Raw genomic sequence first — 20,646 nt, forward strand, 5'->3', positions numbered from 1 at the left:
GTAATGGAGAGCGTTAAAAAATTCCATGTTTGAGGGCCTGGCACAGTAAAGGTAGTGTACATACAGCAGCTGTCGGAGCAGCGTGTTTCCATTTAGGAGAGCATGGTGATGGAGCGGGGAGGAGGCGAGGAGGAGGCGGGGAGGAGGCGAGGAGGAGGTGAGGTGAGGAGGGAAAAACAGGCGTCCTGTTGGTGTAAATTGCCAGTGGAAAAGAGAAGGCAGTCATATTTTCCACAGAGCTGCTGGGCCAGCCTTGAAACTATTACTATGTGTGTGTGTGTGTGTGTGTGTGCATGCATGTGGGAGCGCGTGCGTGCGGCTTCATTAGATTTTCCACAACAGTTTGCAGAATCCTCCAGGAAGCTGGATGGACACAGGAAAGGGTGCGCTTGTTTTGTGGAGGGCCATGTTGGCTTGAACTGGCCGGGTGGAGCTAGTCTTCACGTGAGGTTGCTGAACTAGACGATGAACATAAGACATAAAGTCAGTGGTTGTGTGGAATGAAAAAGAAGCGCGCCTGTTAGATTCCTGTCAAAAGCTGAAAGAGGGGCGGGACTGATGGGAACCGAGGAGTGGTCCGACCAGCGAGACCATGAATTCTTGTGTTTTTCCATGCGGAAACGTTATTATGACAATAAGTTGTTGGCATGGAGAGGAGCACCATGTGGCACCGGTTCTGCCGTCAGGTGGATGAAGACCAACCACCCTCCAGAAGGTTTCCTGGTGCGTTTGATTCTCCAACACAATATTTTCACTCCCACTCTGAGAGTCTAGGATTCTGGTTCTGCAAAATGAAGATGTTTTTCAACATCTGGTCTCAGTTCTGGAGAAAGTGGGTCAGTGTGTCACAGAGACATTGCCACTGAGACCTCTCCACGCACTCGAACCATCTCGAGGTGCTACAAGAAGCTCTGCTTGGTCTGTCGAGTCGGCCATGACGCCTCCAGCGGGGGACTGTGACTCTTTCGGTTGGCTGAGACTCGTCATGTCAGCGTCTTCACCCTCCAGCAGCTCATCTCAACGTGTGTGTGTGTGTTCAGGCTTACACAAGCTGCTTCCTTTCATCTGCACCCACTCACCTCCTCGCTTCCTACCCTCCCAGCTTATCTCCTTGCTCCCTCCCACTCGTCTAATCAAGCCATGGCCGCAGGCTGGCACAGGAAGTGGTCCTGGGGCCATGTTGCACGCCGTTGCATCAGACCAGAGCTCGTCTCGCGTAATATTAACAACAATACTAAAGATAGCCGTAGCGTGATGTGGGTCACGCCGTCACAACTTCAGTTCGGATGCGGACTGAAGACACACGACTGAAGACGCACAACTACGTCACCACAACAACACACAGTGGAAAAGACAGCAGGAACAAGGCCGCACTCTGCTGCTCTTTTAGAAGCTCCAAGCTGAGTGTGTGTGCAGTTACTTTATTGTGTGGAGGCAGCAGGTGAATGACTGCTGTCTCTAACACCACTTACTCACACACACACACACACACACACACATGTTGCCTGCTCACCCACGCAGCACTAATATCTACATCCCCTCACATCCGCAGAGCAGCAGGTAGGTAGGAGGTGTGTGTGTGTGTGTGTGTGTGTGTGTGTGTGTGTGTGTGTGTGACTAACATCTTCTAGAAGTAAAAAAGTGGTGCATGTGAGCACAGATGGCCGCTAGCACATGAAGAGGAAATCTCTCACTTCGCTTTGTGCATGAAATTCATCCTCAATGTTTCCCGTAACGCTTCAATGAGCACCTGCAGCCTCCTGTTGCACTTCCTGTTTGCCACATTGGCTCTTATTATTTCTTCTTGCTGCACTTCCTTTTCTTTCCTGTATACTGCTGCTCCACTTCCTGCCACGCTCACTGATTGCAGCTACACTCTTCCAGTCTACTTCAGGTATACTTCCTGTTTCCAGCTGCGTCACTTCCTGTTAATTGCTGCTATGGCTACACATCCTTGATGTTGACTTCCTGTTGCATCACTTGCTTCCTGTTCCTACTTGTGCATCCATGGAATGTGTGGACGTCAGGTACGTGAAGCGCTACGTCGCTTCCCAGGAAACGTAGACGCCGCCGGCGGACACGGGGTGGGAGACTCGTGAAACTCAAAGCTTGGCTGGCATTCTCTCCCGAGGTGGCACGGTCCCCACATAATATTCCGAGCGACTATAATGATTGTTTTCGCCGCTTCCTCTCTCGGCGTTTCCTTGCTTCCGTTGGAGCCTGGCTGGTGCCGATCGTTGGGCAACACGACGAATGTCGTGCACTACGTACTCGCCGTCCTCATTGGGCCGCTGCCGGCGTCAGCCCCGGCAACCTTCGGCCGCTAAACCGTGCAGTTTCAGCGGCACTTAGGTTCCCAACGAAATGTGCACTGGTGAATGCGCGGTCAGTTTCAAGCAAGACGTTTATCCTCCAGGACCTCTTCAAATCGCACGGTTTGGATTTACTATTCATCACGGAGACCTGGATTAATGCCGGTGAGTCCGCTGCCTTCTCTGAGCTGGTGCCTCCTGATTGTACCTTCATCAACACGCCAAGAACCACTGGCTGTGGAGGAGGTATTGCTATTATTTTAAAGGCGTCTTTGCGCCATAAGCCACTGTCAGTGGTGTCTTTCGGCTCATTTGAGGTGAGCTGCTTCGAACTTCACCAACATGAGCGGGTGCTTTGCGCTGTCATTTATAGACCACCCAAGCACAACAAGGATTTTATTCAGGACTTTTCTGACTTTGTCGCTGCAATGCTGGTAGAGTATGACAGAATTTTAATTGTGGGTGATTTTAATATTCATGTCTGCTGCCCTTCTACGCTTATGGCGAAAGACTTTTTAGAATTGATGGAAGCTTTTAATTTGACACAAAGTGTAACAGGAGCTACACAAATACATGGACACACTTTAGACCTGGTTTTGTCTTATGGTCTTACTGTTCATAACGTCTCTGTAGGTGATGCGGTGTTCTCGGACCACAGTCCGGTTAGGTTTGACTTAGACGCACACTGTAACACCAGCCTGCCTGCTCCTGTTCGCTTTGGTCGCTTTATCAAGCCTGACGCGGCCTCGGCCTTTGCCACTCTGTTCTCCACTGCGTCTGAGGCTTTTATGACCTCCGACGCTGCGCTGCACACCGAGCAGTTGATGAACTGCTTTACTTCTACCTGTGCGACTGTCTTGGACAGTTTAGCCCCCCTGAAAGCCATGCGCCCCAAAACTAAACAGGAAGAGTGGCTCAACGATGTCACTCGAGCAGCCCGGCGTGAATGCCGAAAAGCAGAGCGCAGGTGGAAGAAGGACGGTCTACAGGTCTCCTATCAAATCCTCAAGGACAGTTGGAGACATTATCAGAACGTGGTGAAGATTGAGAAAACAAAATACCTCTCAGACTTGATATCAGACAATATTAACAACCCACGTGTTCTTTTTAAAACTATTGACTCTGTTTTAAATCCCAGTCCATCCACTATACTTGAACAATCTTATGAAACGTGTGAAAACTTTTTGCAGTTTTTTAAGGACAAGGTTGCATCTGTACGAAGTAATATATCACCCCCCTCTTTTAATATGCCCACATTGACACAGTGCTCTAAAGGTTTTTATCAGTTTGAACCTGTGTCACTGGCTTTTATCACGGAGATGGTAAAGGGTCTTAAGCCTTCTTCTTCCCCCATCGACCCAGTCCCACCTCGCTTTTTTAGGGAGGTGTGGCCAACCGTGGGTCCTTCTGTGTGTGCCATCATCAACAGTAGCCTGGCCTCTGGTATCGTGCCATCTTTCTGTAAAAAGGCTACTGTTGAACCTTTGTTGAAAAAAACTAGTCAGGATCCTTCAATTTTATCAAATTATCGGCCAATCTCTAAACTGCCTTTTATCTCAAAGATTTTAGAAAGAAGTGTTCTTGCACAGATGCAACCTTTTTTAGACGAGAATGGGATTTTAGACACTTTCCAGTCAGGTTACAGGGCCTTTCATAGCACTGAGTCTGCACTTTTAAAGGTTTTTAACGACCTATTTTTAATAACTGACTCTGGTGGTTCAGCCATTTTAGTGCTTTTAGACCTGACTGCTGCTTTTGACACAGTGGACCATACCATTCTTTTATCTCGCCTGGAGAACTGTGTGGGTGTCAGGGGGTCTGCTCTTGAGTGGTTTAGGTCGTACCTGTCAGGGAGATGCCTTGCCGTGGGACTTGGGGGATCTTACTCCTCCACTGCTCCGCTTGACTGTGGAGTTCCACAAGGATCAATTCTTGGGCCCATTTTATTTGCCCTCTACCTGGTCCCACTTGGCGCAGTACTTAAAAAGCATGGCATCTCCTATCACCTGTATGCGGATGACTGCCAGCTGTACTTGCCACTCGCAAAAAATGATCATGCCCCCCTGACACCCCTTCTTGAGTGCTTAAGGGATGTCAAGGCCTGGTTGGCCCACAACTTTTTAATGCTTAACGAAGAGAAGACCGAAGCTATCCTCCTCAACTATAAAGGCCCCCCTATAGACTTCGGTCCCCTCCAAAACAACATTCGTCCCTCAGCCACCAGCCTTGGCGTCATAATAGACAGTGATTTTAAACTCAACAAACAAATTAATGCAGTTATAAAATCCTGTTTTTATCATCTTCGGCTTTTATCTAAAATTAAATCTTTTTTATCTTTGCAACACTTTGAGCAAGTCATGCATGCTTTTATTTCATCACGTCTGGACTACTGTAATGCACTTTACTCTGGAATTAGCCAAAAGTCTCTCTCCCGCTTACAGTTAGTCCAGAACTCTGCGGCACGGCTTTTAACAGGAACCAAAAAAGGGGAGCACATCACCCCAATTCTGGCCTCCCTACATTGGTTGCCCGTTCGTTTTAGGATTGATTTTAAGATTTTATTGTTTGTTTTTAAGGCATTGAATGGGCTGGCCCCCAAATACATCTCGGACCTCATCCAAGTTTACTCTCCAGCTCGGTCACTGAGGTCCGAGGGCCAGCTCCAACTTGTGGTGCATAAGACGAGACTTAAGACCAGGGGGGACCGAGCCTTTTCTGTGGTCGGCCCCAAACTATGGAACTCTCTGCCCTCCCAAGTAAAAAAGGCCCCCAATATCGAAAGCTTTAAGTCTCGTCTTAAAACCCACTTTTATTCTCTGGCTTTTAGCTCGGAGTGAGTCGTATGGTCCTGTGTCTTTTAGTTCTTCGTTTTTATTGTAATTAGTTTTATTTTTTATACTTTTATTGCTTTGTTTCTTGTTTTTAATATTTTAATATTTATTTTATTATTTTATTTCTTAAATGCTCTTTTAGTTTTGGATTATTACTTTTTAATTTTACTAGTCTGTGCAGCACTTTGGAAACTCTGTTTATAAAATGTGCTATATAAATAAAGTGGATTGGATTGGATTGGATTGGATACGTGAAGCACTACGTGAAGCGCTACGCCAGCAGCCGCCCAGTCTGTGACATCGTCGCCGTCCGACACTCTTTTTCATTTGCTCACTAAATCATTGCTGACTTTTCTATTTTGGCGCTACCTAAATTTCTCTTTGGCGCCATCGATCTTTCTCCTGTGCTTCCTGTGCTTCTCTTTCATTTTCCTCCTGGGGGGGTGGGGAGGGGGGTCGCAATCATTCCTCACCTTCTCGCCGTATAAAGTTACTTTAATTAATCACGCCAATCCTTAACGAACTCTGCCCCGTCGCTGTTAATTAATCAGGTTTCCGCCTTAAAGAACAGTCTAAACTTGTTAAACCTGTTTCGCTCTTAATTAGCCCGTTAGCTCGGGGGCCTGCCGCGCCGACAAGACTATTAGGCAGGACGAGGGCTTAATGGCGGCTGGTGTGAGTGTGTGCGTGGTGAGATGACCTCGCTCCCTAATGGGCCTGCTCAAATATTTATAGGCCAGGAAGCTGAAAAGAAAAGAATGATAGCGCTCAGGGAGACTGGTAAGCTAGCACTTCCCAACTTGGAACAACGCAAAACGTCTCGCCGCACTGTCCTCTGAGACGCCTGTCCACCAATGTCCACCATGAAACATACACACATACTACAGTATATCATAATACTCACTACTACACATGCTCAATATCGGCTTTCGTACTGATATCATCCAGCAATTCCTTACCGATACCAAGCGACACCGATATAGGCAGCATCTCTTACCTCAAACTACACATGATGCTTCTTCTTCACAAATAGACTCCAGGGGCTCTATTTTCGTGGACCAGGCGCACCTGCCCTGAGCCGCACCAATGGGGTGTGGCCAGCGCCCCCACACCCCCATCTAATCCACCAGCTTAGGTGCAAAGACGGACAGATGGACAATGAATACGTTACATTCAATAGTGGTTGCTGGTTGCATTGGAATGTGCCTGACACGGTAAAAAACCTGCCATACTTGCCATACTTCTCACTTATGCTTTATGTTTTAAGTACATACTTGTACGTGCGCCGTTGAGAGGCAGCAGAAAGCAGAAGTGTGTCATGTGGCTGAACAGCCGTGCAAGCAGTCAGCATGAAGGTTTGAGTCGTACGTGAGATCTTCAACGGCGGCGAGGAAAAGCGAAGGGGCGACCAAAAAGTGAATCAAGCTTCTGTGTGAGATCATTCCGCTCGTGTCCAATTCCATTTGTGCTGCTTTGAGAAATTCTCTGGCAGCCACAGCGAAGATCTTCAAGACATTTGAGGACCAGAGAGGAATGACGGAGTGTGTAGATGTGCTGTGGAATGACAACGCAATGAGGTCATCCCCACTGGTGAAAACAAACAGCGCTGCAGGATCCTCATGAAAGCAAAGTTCACGCGCGTGAGAGGAAGTCAGGGTGCTGATCATCACGTCATCAAACACATCAGCGTTGATTGGGGGGGGAGGGGCGGGGGCAGCAGAAAGCAGGTCAGAGTGAAGTCATAGTTGAGGGACTGGGCGGAACCAGATGGGAAACACATGCGGCTAAAGACACACATATATATATATATATATCGCGGCAAGCGGGGGCGGAGCCTGATGATGACCTCTTGACACCAGATGGAGGGATGACACATTCACCCCAAACCTCCCCCCGACACCCCCGCTGTGCTCACGATCTGTCACATCTGACTGTCACCAGCATATATTCCTCTATCACCCTCTAAGCATTCCTCTCTAAGGGTATTGCAGTTCTCCCATATACACAATGGAAAGAACATTTACAAAAAAATGTCATGTTCCATATGTGGCCATCACTGGAAAAAGTTAGAGTACCGTGTGTGTACAGGAAGTATAAATGGATGTAAAGTGGATGTAATGTACGGAGGACCAACACAGCGGAAACCTTCCACAAACAAATGCGCAAAAAGACAGCAAACCGACAAACATGTCGATTTGGAGAAGGGTGACACCTGTCACCATGGCGACGACGGCTTCCCAGCGACGACTCAGCAAAGTTGTTGTGCAACTTTTGACTGGTGAGTGAGTCAGCGCGGGATTCTGGTAAAGGGAGGGTGGCCTGATGGGAAACACATCAACACAACACACACACACACACTAACACACACACACTTTGTGATGCATTTTACCATTTTGGCAGATTCACTCAGGAATGGAGGAAGTCTTCATAAAGTTATTTTCCCAACACAACTGTGTCGTCTCCAGTTAACATCACAAGGCCTCCATATTGTCACCTTCATTTCTGATGATCAACACAACTGGGGGGCGAAAGCAGGAGCGAGAGTGTCAGCGTTTGTGGCGCAGAAGAAGACGACTTTGGTGGTTTTAGTTCCCAGGAGGAGGATGAGATCAGCAAGGAATGACTTCGGCTTGTGTTTAAGCAGTCATAGTCATCGGGGGGTTTCCTACGCGTACCATGCATGCTGCCCACTTTTCCTGTATTGTATTATACCTGTATAGAAGAATGATTCCATCTATAGCCATCACCCAACTTAGGTGAGTAAGATGTGTTTTGTGGACAAAAGTATCAAGGCATCACCAAAAGCGTGTGACTTGTGCATGAATGTGAGGTCACATGACATGACGACACACACTTTTCACCGACCACTTTGTGTCATCACCGGTTCATTAGTGTCTCCAAGTAGCAGCTGTTGCCGACACCCAGCTTCCACAGAGCTGGCAGAGACGCGTGTGTGCGATTGCCAACATCTTCAATGCGCCGCCTCAAACCAACACGACAAGCGGCGGCTTGCGTTGTAAATCTGCGATGTTTGTGAGCTCGCAGCACATTGATGACAAGCGCTGTGGCGTGTCGCAGAAACATCTGGACACAAGCAGAACATCTGAGGGAGCACGGACACGAAGGAGCGAGAGCTTCTCAAAGCAGCTTTCCAGAGTCCTGGCGGAGAGGAGACTTGTTGAAAGGTAATCATTTCATAACTTTGGCACGCAACACTCGGCCCAACGCCAATCACTTCTGTGCGTGTGTGTGTGTTGCACAGCGTTGACAAAAGCAAGAGCTTGATGTGAGTGTCCAGTGTGTGCAGGTAACCCCTACAGATGTTTGACTACTTATCCAAGATGGCAGCCATGTTTGCTTTCCAGCTGACTTTAGTTTCATTTCTGCTTGAGGTCAAATTGAAATTCTGTCCTCTTTGCTGCCGGCAGGTCTGCCAGGACGCTCAACAGCAGAAAAACAGGAAAAGAAATGACATTGGTGGGCTGCGGGGTTTCCCGTGCGTTCGTGACGGCCCACAACAGATACATTTGGACCGCCACAGAAAGATTTGCTGGCTGTCACTTACAAACACATTACAATAGGGTGTCTATGTGGCTTGTCTTTCCAACGCCATCCAGTAGATGGCATTGTAGCATAGAGCTATTATCAGAGCTACTTCAGCTTGCTCTTCAATGTGGAAGCCATAGCCAACAAGTAGCGTGACATACGGACAGACCGTCATGTTACTCACCGTACAAATCATTAAAAATATATAACTACCATTCTGTATCACGACTAAGCACCAACAACAAACCCCTAACTATAACTATTACTTGTGCCCGCAAGACATGCTGGGTACTGCAGTGGCAAATCCCCTTAACAAGATTTTTTCCCCCACAATATTGCTCTTTTTTTTCAAATATTTCAACATTCTTAAAGAACCTTTGTAAATTTTATTTTGTGAATATTGTGACTTGATTTTACTTAATTTTTAATGTTTAATGTTGTTTAATCTTTAATGCTAATAAAATTAGGTTATTTTTTCACATAATATTACATTATTCTTGCAAAATTACAACTTTTTTCTCTTCGTATTTTGAGTTTATGGTTGTAAAATATTTGTCTGGAGCCCTTTATATTCCGGATGCCCTTCCTGAAGAATACCGACGGTGCTTACTAGTAGAGATTCAAACCCGAGGTGTCAGCTCTGAAGTCCAGAACGCTGACCAATACACCACAGCGGGCTCTAAAATTATTGAAAAGAATCTGCTACACATGGCCCCTGGGCCACACTTTGGACAGCCCTTGTTTCCATGCTGCTTCAGCATCCCAAAGTGAGCTAAGCAGGAAGTCACAGCTGCAAAATGTGGTGGCTTTTCAAAATAAAACCAGACGACAGACGCTTGCAATGTGTCAAGCAGACCAGGTGACGTCCAAAAGTCTTCACGGGGCAGCGACAACAACGAGCAGCTTCGATGGTGGACTTCGATGGTCCACAAAGTCCACAAAGAAAAACAAGCAAAGAGCGAAAAGCGGAGGAGACAGAAGCTCCACGGCAACGCCAGCAATGAATCATTAGCAGTAAATAAGAAGTCATAATGCTGCGTCAGGAAGGACTGTTTTTGCTGTTCTTGCTTGACTTTGCTGCTCTGAGCTTCACCAGCAAGTCAGCATGTAACGCTCATAAAAAAAAAAACATTCTTGGTAGAAGCGCACACTGTGTTTCACTCTGGTGTTTATGAGCCGCACATACTTCATCACACCCACTAAATCCACGTTGCACAAGCCACTCTGCTCGGCCCTGCACGGCGCACATGGTCAACAAACACAATTGCATCAAACTAAATGCTGTATGGGCAGGGGGCGCCGGCAGGGGGCGCTGTGCTGTGTTGTGGCCTACCTGCTGGTCTGCACATGCTCAGTTTGGCCCCAGAGACCGTGGTGCACGAGGAGCCACCCTGCAAGAGAACACAACACACAGCATGAGTGTGTGGGGAAGTCAACAGGAAGTCGCACAGGAAGTGGCGGAAAGGCTCACTCGAAGACTCAACGTCAGACGTCACAACCTGCAGAAGAAGTCAAACAGGAAGTGAGCAGATAAGGTGCGAGCAGCTTCACACGGGCAACACGCCGATGGCCACATCACAACACATCATATCAATCCCCAAGCCGGTGGAAACATAAGACGGCACTTAGCTTGGCGCTGCTGCTCACCGTGACATCATCCTGTTATATTTGATTTGTTACCATGGCAACAATTCAACCAAATGCCACAAACATCCTCAGAGAGCAAGTTTGAATTTTTGTACTCTCTGCTGGACTCAGCTGAACATTTTAAAGAAGTAGGTCACAGGAGTGGGAGGTGGAGGGGGGGGTGCTTGGGTTTTTTATTTCACCGCTGAGCTCCACACACACACACACACACACACACACACACACACACACACACAGGCCACCTCCCACCTGATGCTAACACAGTCTCAAACTCACACAAACCACAGAGGAATTTCCTAGTTTCGTATAAAACTGATAATGGGATGTGTCCCAGCGGGAGTGGAAAATCAGAGGTGACTTACGAGCCTCCACATTCCAACCACACACACACACACACACACACACACACAGGACTCTCCCTGCTCACGCATCTAGTTTTACGCATCAGGGAGGACGAGGAAAGCGTAGCGTTTGCCAGACGACAGTTGACCTTCCACGTCGTCCCTGCGACGTTTGCTTCCTTGGGGTCGGAGGTCGGAGGACGAGGCAGCGAGGTCGCTACCTCAGTGAGGGGTGAAGATGAGGAGGAGAGAGAAGAAGGATTGGTCAGGTTGACGGTGCCATCACCAAGACTGTGCTTCAACTGCTTCACTCGCGTACTTCCACTTGGTCTTTATTGTATTGATGATGGACACTTTCCACCCTCACTATAGTATACTATAGTATAGTATAGTATAGTATAGTATAGTATAGTATAGTATAGTATAGTATAGTATAGTATAGTATAGTATGGGGGGGGTAATGTATCTGGGAAATCCCTGCAATGTCATAAAGCAGACACTGGGGAACTAAGTACACAGTGTACACAGTATTGTCATTGAAGTATTTCATTTGAGACAACGCTCAAGACTTCTCCATCTTCATCACTACCTCCACCACACACCTCATCCTCATCCCTCCATCTGTCCCGCCTTCATCCTCCAGCTCTGTTTGCCAGAGGCTATGATATCCTGCCACTTCCTGTTCTGTGTGTGTGTGTGTGTTTTCCTGGCAGGGTGGGCAGCACAGACGGTGTGATGGCTTTATACCTGCAGAGAGAGAATGAGAGCGAGAGAGTGAGCGAGAGAGAGAGAGAGAGAGAGAGATCCATGGAGAAAAGATGAATGTGGAGTGTGTCATCCAACCTGGACGTCAAGGTGATACGGCCACCTGTCCTCAGTGTGTGTGCGTGTGTGTGTGATACGAAGAGGAAGCTGCGGTGTGTTTTGTAACATGAGTTTGTGGCTGTGCTGCAACACACACACACACACACAGCTAAATGTAGGTCAGATGCGCAGTGTGACACATGTCATGACCACGTTGTAGTTTCTTCTTAATCTTACAAACGGAACAAACTATCAGTGGATTCAAGTGGAAATATACGTATGTCACATGATGTACTGTCACATGTGATGTGTGTCAAATGGAATGCTGTGGAGCGCTATCCATCCCCACTTTTTGGATTCGGAATTGTAGCATAATGAAGGCCACAGTTTGACCCTGGAACAGACTATTCCTACTTACATTATTTCCTGTAAGGAAAGATGGTTTCCAATCAGACAAAAATGTGGGATTTAAAAACACAGGAAGAAGAGTCCTTTATACATAGTTAGCTTTAGCACAAATGCTAACACTGACTAAGCTCACAGCACCAAGTGAGCTCCTCAGTCTGGACAGAGAAGATGACGAAGGCCACCTTAGACTCACACGGCTTATTCCACGGAGTCAGACACACACACACACACACACACACACACACACATCAGGGCAAAGCAAAGCAGGACACTTCACTGTCTGAGAATTTGTGAATGGAAAAATGGTTTAGCACACTTGGCGTCCCAACAGAACTTCCTACGCTGCTCTTGAAGTACCAACGGACCGCCTGTCTGTCTGCTTGTCTGCCTGTCACTGACGGCTGCTGCGTCACCACGACAACGGCACACCAGGATACTCACACCGCACACACACTTGATGAAACATAGACGTAGAACAGTGGTCACCAACACGGAGGACGCGGGCACCGGGTCGCCCCTGATGGGCCGGTTCTAAAAGTGGAGCTCGTACCAACCTGGTGGGATCAAGCTAGCGGTCGAGCAAATTGAGGGGAAAAAAACAAAAAAATTGTCACAATGAATGAGAGCTCAACTGGGGGCAAGTACGACAGGAAGAAGAGTGTCGGCCATGATGTCTTATTTGTTCCAACTAATTCACAGTTAGTAGCTGGTCAACATGGGACACTGTGATGTATAACTATATAACGGTTGGAGGCGTTGAAAAAATAGAGGTAGAAAAGCATTTATTTTCTTATGAAATCATCATTGTTGATATTTATTGTGAGAAATGTTTATGATAACAATGGTCATTAGTGTTCAAATGATTCATACTAACATATAGTTCATCATATAAAGTTCATCAGCAAATTATCTATTGGTATCAAACTGCTTGGCATGAGGAAGTAGCTTTCGCTTTGAAAAAGGTCGGTGCCCCCTCCTATAGAATAATCTAGACTGATGGACTAACTTGACTTATTTCGTTTCCTTCCATCGCCACGGCAACAGACAGCCACCTGCCACACTTCCTTTTCTTACAGACACACACACACCGGTTCACCTCATCATGACTATCCATCCACCTCTGTGTGTGTGTGTGTGTTTACATGTGCTCTCTGCTTCACCATGCTGTGTGTGTGTGTGTGTGTGTGTAGGAGAGTGGGAGCCCTAGAGAAACACTCCTCTTGCCACAGGAGTAAAGCCCAGGCATGATGCAGAGCCAGAAATAGATAGAGGGGCCATCAGTGGGGGGGTGCATCCAGGCCGACGCTCACGGCACTTTTGCAAGGACCGGCTTCTTCTCTCTCTCTCTCTCTCTCTCTCTCTCTCTCTAGCTCTCCCACACACACTCAGTCAGTAGAAACAACACATAGTAATAATGATACATTCATAGTAATGAAATGACCAAAATGTGTTTTTTGACACCCAAAAATGTCCACATTTGTCAACCGTATCAAACCATTCCGACATGATGGATTCCAATAAACATCCCCAAAGTCATTCCAACACCAATTTGTCTTCTGGATTTTTCCTCTTTGCTAATAATCTTCATTTCCTGTATTCATCTTTACAGGATGAATATTTGATGATGGAATTTATCTGCCAGCACCTCCACCCAAAAATACCTTCCACACACTACCGACTAAAGTATTGGGACACAGAATGAGAGCTCGGAGTCTCCATTCTTTTATGCTTCCAGCTTTGAGGAAGACCCTTTTCTTAGACACCCCCCCAAATGTTGTGGAAGCAGTTTAGTACTGTGCCTAAGTGTCTTACATATGGGAACGTCGTTAGCGTGGATGGACAAGTGGAGATGTTGGATGTCAGCTGATGGATGCTTGGGAAGCACAAACACTAAAGTGGTTGTTTGCTTTGGTGACGCTGAGGACTGGGAGGGACGGCTGCAGCCTGGAAGCCGCGGGGGGGGACGGGGGGGGACCCATTGGACTGTTATGCAACGAAGCACATCTCTCTGACACACACACACACACTTGACACACAGCTGTCCCTCTGCCCCCCCCTCCCTCTCTGACTTTGTGAAAGCCGGTCTGATCTCTTTGCTGCCGGCCTCCTCACATTTGGGGTTTGGGGAATGCCCCTCTGTGCTATTCTGGCCTGCATGGAGCCCTGACCTCCAGCCTGGCAGACCACCTGCTGTGAGACACACACACACACACACACACACACTGTACATAGTGTATGTGTGTATTTTTCTATTATATATATTTAGTAAGGGAGAGTGGTTAGCAAGCAGGCCTCACAGCCAGGAGACCCGAGTTCAATTCCACCCTCAGCCACCTCTGTGTGGAGTTAGCATGTTCTCCCCGTGCATGCGTGGGTTTTCTCCGGGTACTCCCCCATTTCCTCCCACATTCCAAAAACATGCTAGGTTAATTGGCCACTCCAAATTGTCCATAGGTATGAATGTGAGTGTGAATGGTAGTTTGTCTATATGTGCCCTGTGATTGGGTGGCCACCAGTCCAGGGTGTACCCCACCTCTCGCCCCAAGACAGCTGGGCTCCAGCACCCCCGTGACCCTCGTGAGGATAAGCGGGAGAAAATAAATGAATGAATATATTTAGTTAGGGCTGCACGGTGGACAAGTGGTTGGCGCACAGGCCTCACAGTTAGGAGATCCGTGTTCAATGCCACCCTCGGCTATCTCTGTATGGAGTTTGCATGTTCTCCACGTGCTGGTGTGGGTTTTCTCCACCCATTTCCTCCCCCATTCCAAAAACATGCTAGGTTAATTGGCCACTCCAAATTGTCCATAGGTATGAATGTGAGTGTGAATGGTTGTTTGTCTATATGTGCCCTGTGATTGGCTGGCCACCAGCTGAAATAGGCTCCAGCATACCCCCACTGAAGTGTGTGAATAAAAGTTGTCATTTCAAAGGATTTTGTTTCTTTGACAATTGCGTGTGTGCCAGTAGCAGCAGTGTGTCGTGTTTAATTCCCCAAAGCTGTTTACACCAAGGATAAACCTTTTATGTTTTGCATTTTGCTGCCTTGCTGTCCCCAAAATGAAGCCAGCCATCAGCCTGACACTGAAGTACCAATCCATGACAAAGTGGTACCGCCCCCCCCCCCCCAGTCAAAGGTTAACACCGGGTTGGTGTGAAGCTCAAAGTGAGATTCATTAACGCTAACGAGTCAGAAGACCAAAGGTTAGCTTCAAGTTGAATCAGGGAGGATAAAGTGACGTCTGCTGATTGCTGGCGCTCACATTGTTGCATGTACAGGAAGTGGGCGTGGTGCGTTGGGCGTGATGATGTGTAGAAGAAGAACAAGAGCTGGACTCCCAGCGGAGGCTGAGCCGCTTGGACTCGGTCAGCTGTGACTGACAGGCTCTTTATCTGTGAGCGTGTAACACGACGCCGCTTCCTGTCTCCGGGACCACCGCGGCCGGGGGGGGCTTGTGGGGCGGCAGGGGGACACATAGCCGGGTCTGCCTTGGGGGGGGGCAGCTCCATATCGTTTTCGCTCTGCGGAGCGAGGCCGGGCCAGCTGACGTGCAGAGACACGTCGGAGGGTTCTGACAGCGTGGAGGCGGGATGAATGGTGACAGCGTTAGTCAGCGTGAGTCATGAGGTGAAACTAGCTTCAACTAGCGCATTGTCATGAAGACACGTGGCCCCGCCCACAATCCTAAAGAGTGACAAGTCCCCACCGCAACGTGAGTCACCGCAGCATCCACCGATCCGCCGACCAGACGAGCACCGACAGGCCGAGAACGGTGAAAGTGTGGAAAGAGAATGTCGAGGAAACGCTGCCTGCTGCCAAGCGGCCTCCGCCTGCGACCGCCAGCCAGCGCTCGTTTAACTAATTAGTGAGCTCGTTTATCTCATTAGGCTCTGATTGATCTGCCAGCTGATGGACTGGAAGGCCAGCGCCCGGCGCGAGCCTGTCGTACGTCAGCCGGAGCGGCCTAATCGATGTAAACAACACGGGCGAGAGGTTAAGTGTTACGTAAACTCGTTATCTGACGCCCATCGTCAGCAGAAGGTCAACCTCTACGCCACTGGCACAGTCACAACACATTAGCTGCTTTGACGCCGCCGCCGAGCCGCGAAGCTTTGCTTTGTTTCTTCCTTTCGTGTTGTCGTGTGCGGCCATTCGTACCACCTCCTTCTCTTCAGAGCGCACACTGCCAAATGCACAAACTGCCGTTCGGCACTCATTTATTCCGGCAATGTTATAAGAATAAAGTCAAAATATTATGGCAATAAAGTCATCATTTTAAGAAGAAAATTTACAACAAGAAATAGTTGGAAAATTACAAAAAACAGCTATAATTTCCCAGAATAAAATCAAAATATTAAGTGGAAAAAAGCTGTATTCTAAAAGAGAAACATTTCATGAAAATAAAGTCATAAAATGATGAGGAATAATGATGTTATTTTAGTAGCGTATAGTTGAAATATTTAAAGAAATATGTTTTTAAGTTATATTATTATATTATATTAATATTATTAAAAACAAACAAAACAAAAGAATAAAGTTGAAATTTTGTGGAAAATTATGTTAGCAAAGAAGTCCTAATATTATAGGAATAAAGTCCAAATATTATGGCAATATTCTAAAAGAAAAACATATCATGAAAATAAAGTCATAAAATGATGAGGAATAATGATTTTAGTAGCGTATAGTTGAAATATTTAAAGAAATATATGTTTTTTTAAGTTATATTATTATATTATTATTAAAAACAAACAAAACAAAAGAACAAAGCTGAAATTTTGTGGGAAATTATGTTAGCAAAGAAGTCCTAATATTATAGGAATAAAGTCCAAATATTATGGCAATAAAGTCCCAAATATAAGAAAGACTTGGTTTGGTGTCCAGGCTGCTGATGCAAATGAGACAATGACGTCCCGCCCTCAGACACTTGGTGCCGTCTTGTGGGAACCAACGTGGTGTGACTTTTGTCAACACTTCATGGAGGCCTGCAGTTTCCACATGAACATTTTTGTGAGAAGAAACTTTGTGTGCTTTAATTGATTGTTCTCAGCAAAGCGCTTCAATCAAGCCAAGTCTTGGGCTTTGTGAGCAATTGGAGGTGAAATAAAGTTCTGGTCAGCTGCTGAGTCACTCCAAGCTTCCAAGCAATAAAGCCGCAAAAAAAACAAAGTTGTTTACCATCAGAATTCAGGATCCAGAAAGCTGGAAAATGTCTGCAGTGTGTCGGGAAGCCACGTTAAAGCCATGTGGGAACGCTGCTTTCATTCCGGAGGGGAAAACCCACACCTGAGAGCTCTTGGCAGGACCAGGACCTGGACCAGAACCAGGACCAGGACCTGGACCACCTGGTGCGTTCCAGATCTGACTTCCTGCTGGACGTTCAGCTCGGCCGTGACGCAACAGCTCTGAGAGGCTAAAGTGTGTCCAGAGAAAATCCCGTCCCCGGTCTCTCTCTGCATTACAAGAGCAACACTGGCCATCAAATATGCATCCAATTATATAAGAGGGGCTCTTATGTAACACTACAGCGTGTCCCCGTCTCCACCCCACACACTCTTCATGAAGCCATCTTGGCCAGGAGAGCTAAATATAACTTCTCCTCGGGAGGATGGAGGACAGGATGGCGGTGGGACCGGAATCAGGGGATGAAGGAGGAAAGATGGATGGAGAAAGATGGAGGAAAAGAACAGTGGATGGGGAAGAGGAGCTTGAGGTTTCAGAAGAGAGAGGAGATCTGAGGACAGGCCAGAGGTGACGATGGGTGAAAAGTTGGAGGAGAAGATGAAGGGGCGGAGAAAGGACAGGATGGAGACAATGGCGAGGCTATGAAGGAGAAAAGAACACGAGATGAAGATGAGGAGATAGACCAGAGGAGATGGATGGGAGGTCAGAAGAGGGATGAAAATGAAGGGGGATTATGCAGAGATGAAGGAGGAGTTGGATGGAAAGGATGAAGGTGATGAAGGTTTCTATCTAATCTATTTCAGAAATGGATTCCCTACGTGAGAACAAACACGAAGAGGAGATAATCAATAATCAATATCATCAACCAGAAAGGCCAATCCAGTAGTGGTTGACTTCTTAGTGTGTGAAAGTTCATGTCAACATCTGTGAAGGCGTCAGAGGTTCTTCTTTTCCCACCATCTCTCACTACACAAACAACGACACACGCACACACATGCACACACAAAACCCCGCCCACACGCAGACAGACACTGACGCACACACAAAAGAAAATAAAAGTGGACCTCGGTGACTTTATGGAGCACCACAAACCAAACAGGAAACCTTTAAGTGCCTGAGGTGGTCCTGCCTGACGATGGAGATAAGTGCTATGTTTGTTGACGTTCTCGCTCGCTCAGAAAACCTCCTCGTGCCACCGCCGGCCAGCAGGGGGGGCCGCTAAATCCACTCCAGTGCTGCGGGTGGCAGTCATGCACACCCAGACAACCCACAACCCCAGACAACCCACACAGTCTGTGGATGGGAGGTCTACTAAAAGGTCACCAAGCAAATCCTGAGGGGAAATCCAGAACCTTCCAGAACCTTCCAGCCGGTCAACATTGAAAAGGTCCTGCTGCTCTACCCTTAAAGGCCCTTTAAACACCGATAATGGATACTATTTTAAGTCCCAACCCGAACAAAAGAAGCATCCAGAGCTTCACTTTCATCCAAAACTTCCCAACTGAGAAAGGAACATCTCCAAACAACCTTCAAAAAAAGACTCATTTGAATATATTTGCATAGATATTTTAAGCTCTCCGCTTACTTGGTTTGATATCCTCTGGGAATTAGATCGATGTAGGACACAACATGACACACGCACACACACACACACACACAGGTATGATGAAACACCCAAATAAATGACTTGAATGTGTCCTCACGTGCTGTCACCGCCTTGAGAAGGAAAGACAAAGAGAGACCTCTTGCTGTCAGCACACAGAAGAAAGGAGGATTTTTCTTCTTTTTTTTGCTTTTAGGATGAAGGATGCATGGAGTAAGATGAGGCAAAGGAGACAAGGGAAGGAAATGGGAAGAGGTGAAGAGGACAAGAAGATTTCGGGTGCTGAAGAACTTTAAGGCTAACCAAGGGGCGTTCAAAGTGCCGCTCGGGGGCCGTTTGCAACCCGTGGCTGTAAAAATAGAATTTAACAACTTCATTCATTCATTTTCTACCGCTTATCCTCACGAGGGCCACGGAGGTGCTGGAGCCTATCCCAGCTGTCTTGGGGCGAGAGGCGGGGTACACCCTGGACTGGTGGCCAGCCAATCACAGGGCACATATAGACAAACAACCATTCACACTCACATTTTGGAGTGGCCAATTAACCTAGCATGTTTTTGGAATGTGGGAGGAAACCGGAGTACCCGGAGAAAACCCACGCATGCACGGGGAGAACATGCAAACTCCACACAGAGATGGCCGAGGGTGGAATTGAATCCGGGTCTCCAAGTTGTGAGGTCAGCACGCTAACCACACGACCGCCGTGCAGCCCTTCCTTTCCGTCATCCTTCCACTTCCCATGTATCATCCATCATTAAAAACTATCTGCGGTACCGTAGCTGACGATGACGACGGTACCCACGCTCCATCCACAGCGATCTGCGTGGATAATGATGTAGCACTTTGGTCTTATTTTCAAACGCAAACGTTGACATGCCCCCACGTTTGACTGAACCAGAGCTAGCCAGCCATGCTAGCTTCTTAGCAACTAATACCCAGCCTAGTGCTAGCGTGGAGCTTATCTTGTCTTAATGCCACGCATATGGAGTTAGCGCTGATGGCTAGCTAGCGGCAGCTAATCCTAGCTGCTACAGTAAAAGCCCAATCCCTTTCCCCTGAAAAAAATATGTCAGCGGCATGAGATTAAGATTAGTCGAGGAGAGGAAGGTGGAATTCAGTGGAATTTAGATGCTAGCAAAGAAATCTCGTAAGCAAGGACATGCCAAGATGACGCGTCGTGTTTCACATCGTTTATGCACCTGCTGGTGACGCTCCTTCCAGCATCTCCACTTCCTGTGTGAGGACAGGAAATGATGTTGTGAAAATGACAGCTTTGCTCTCCAAATTGACTGCTCTCCATCTCTAAATAACAGCCTTCATCCCGGCCCTCCTCTTCCTCCTCCTCAGTACAGCTCAACGCCGTCCTTCCTCTCGCCCTCCTCTTCCTCCCGTCTGGGGCAGGAAGCCAGCGAGCGGCGCGACAGGGGCCGGCCACCTGTTCCTCGCCGACAGGGGAGACTGAGACCGTGACGGAGATGAAGGAGGCAAGGTGACGAGGAGGCAGTGGAAAGAGGACAAAAGGTGAGAAGGGTGTAGGATGCAAGGAAGCAGCAGAATGAAAGAGGAGTGAATGACAGCAAAGGAACAGAGAAAAAAACAAGTTCCTCATGGTACATTTCCTCCTTTAGGTCAGAACATGAGGCGCTTTTGGCCTGTCAGTCACTCTTCAGGGCATCCTGATTGCTCCTGCTGTCCACAGAAAGAGCATAAAGCATGAAGATGTTGGAGGAGGAAGGAAACAGGCGAGGGCTGCTGGTCGACAAGCGAGGACGGAGGAGGAATAATTAACATCCTTCCTCCCCTCCTCTCGACCTTGTCCTCCCGCCATTCATCGGCCCGTCTCTCTCCGCCCACAAGACATCCTCTCTGCGGCATCTGTGTTAGCAGCGGCTGGCGGCTACGAGCGACGCCCCCACTTGACCACAGAGCGGCCTGGGGGGGGGGGGGGGGGGGGGGGGGGGGCTGGCAGCGC

At 47.7% G+C, this 20,646-nt stretch overlaps 1 protein-coding gene and 1 long non-coding RNA gene across 5 annotated transcripts in view; one reads left to right on the forward strand and one right to left on the reverse strand.

The window, feature by feature from the left end:
* hivep2a (HIVEP zinc finger 2a) overlaps nt 1–20,646 on the reverse strand; it is a 50,556-nt gene that overhangs the window by 19,960 nt on the left and 9,950 nt on the right. For all 4 annotated transcript variants that reach the window (XM_058067072.2, XM_058067081.2, XM_058067058.2 and 1 more), the window contains one exon: nt 10,023–10,080. The gene's annotated coding sequence lies outside the window, so the exon portion shown is untranslated. The remainder of the gene's footprint in view (nt 1–10,022; nt 10,081–20,646) is intronic.
* LOC144901254 (uncharacterized) lies at nt 8,143–8,856 on the forward strand. Its single transcript, XR_013629422.1, has 3 exons — nt 8,143–8,328; nt 8,406–8,450; nt 8,572–8,856. It is a non-coding gene; the product is annotated as an uncharacterized LOC144901254 (long non-coding RNA).

Source organism: Doryrhamphus excisus, linkage group LG11 (genome assembly GCF_037039965.1).
Source record: "Doryrhamphus excisus strain RoL-2023G ecotype Guam linkage group LG11, RoL_Dexc_Guam_v1.1, whole genome shotgun sequence".
NCBI lineage: Eukaryota > Metazoa > Chordata > Actinopteri > Syngnathiformes > Syngnathidae > Doryrhamphus > Doryrhamphus excisus.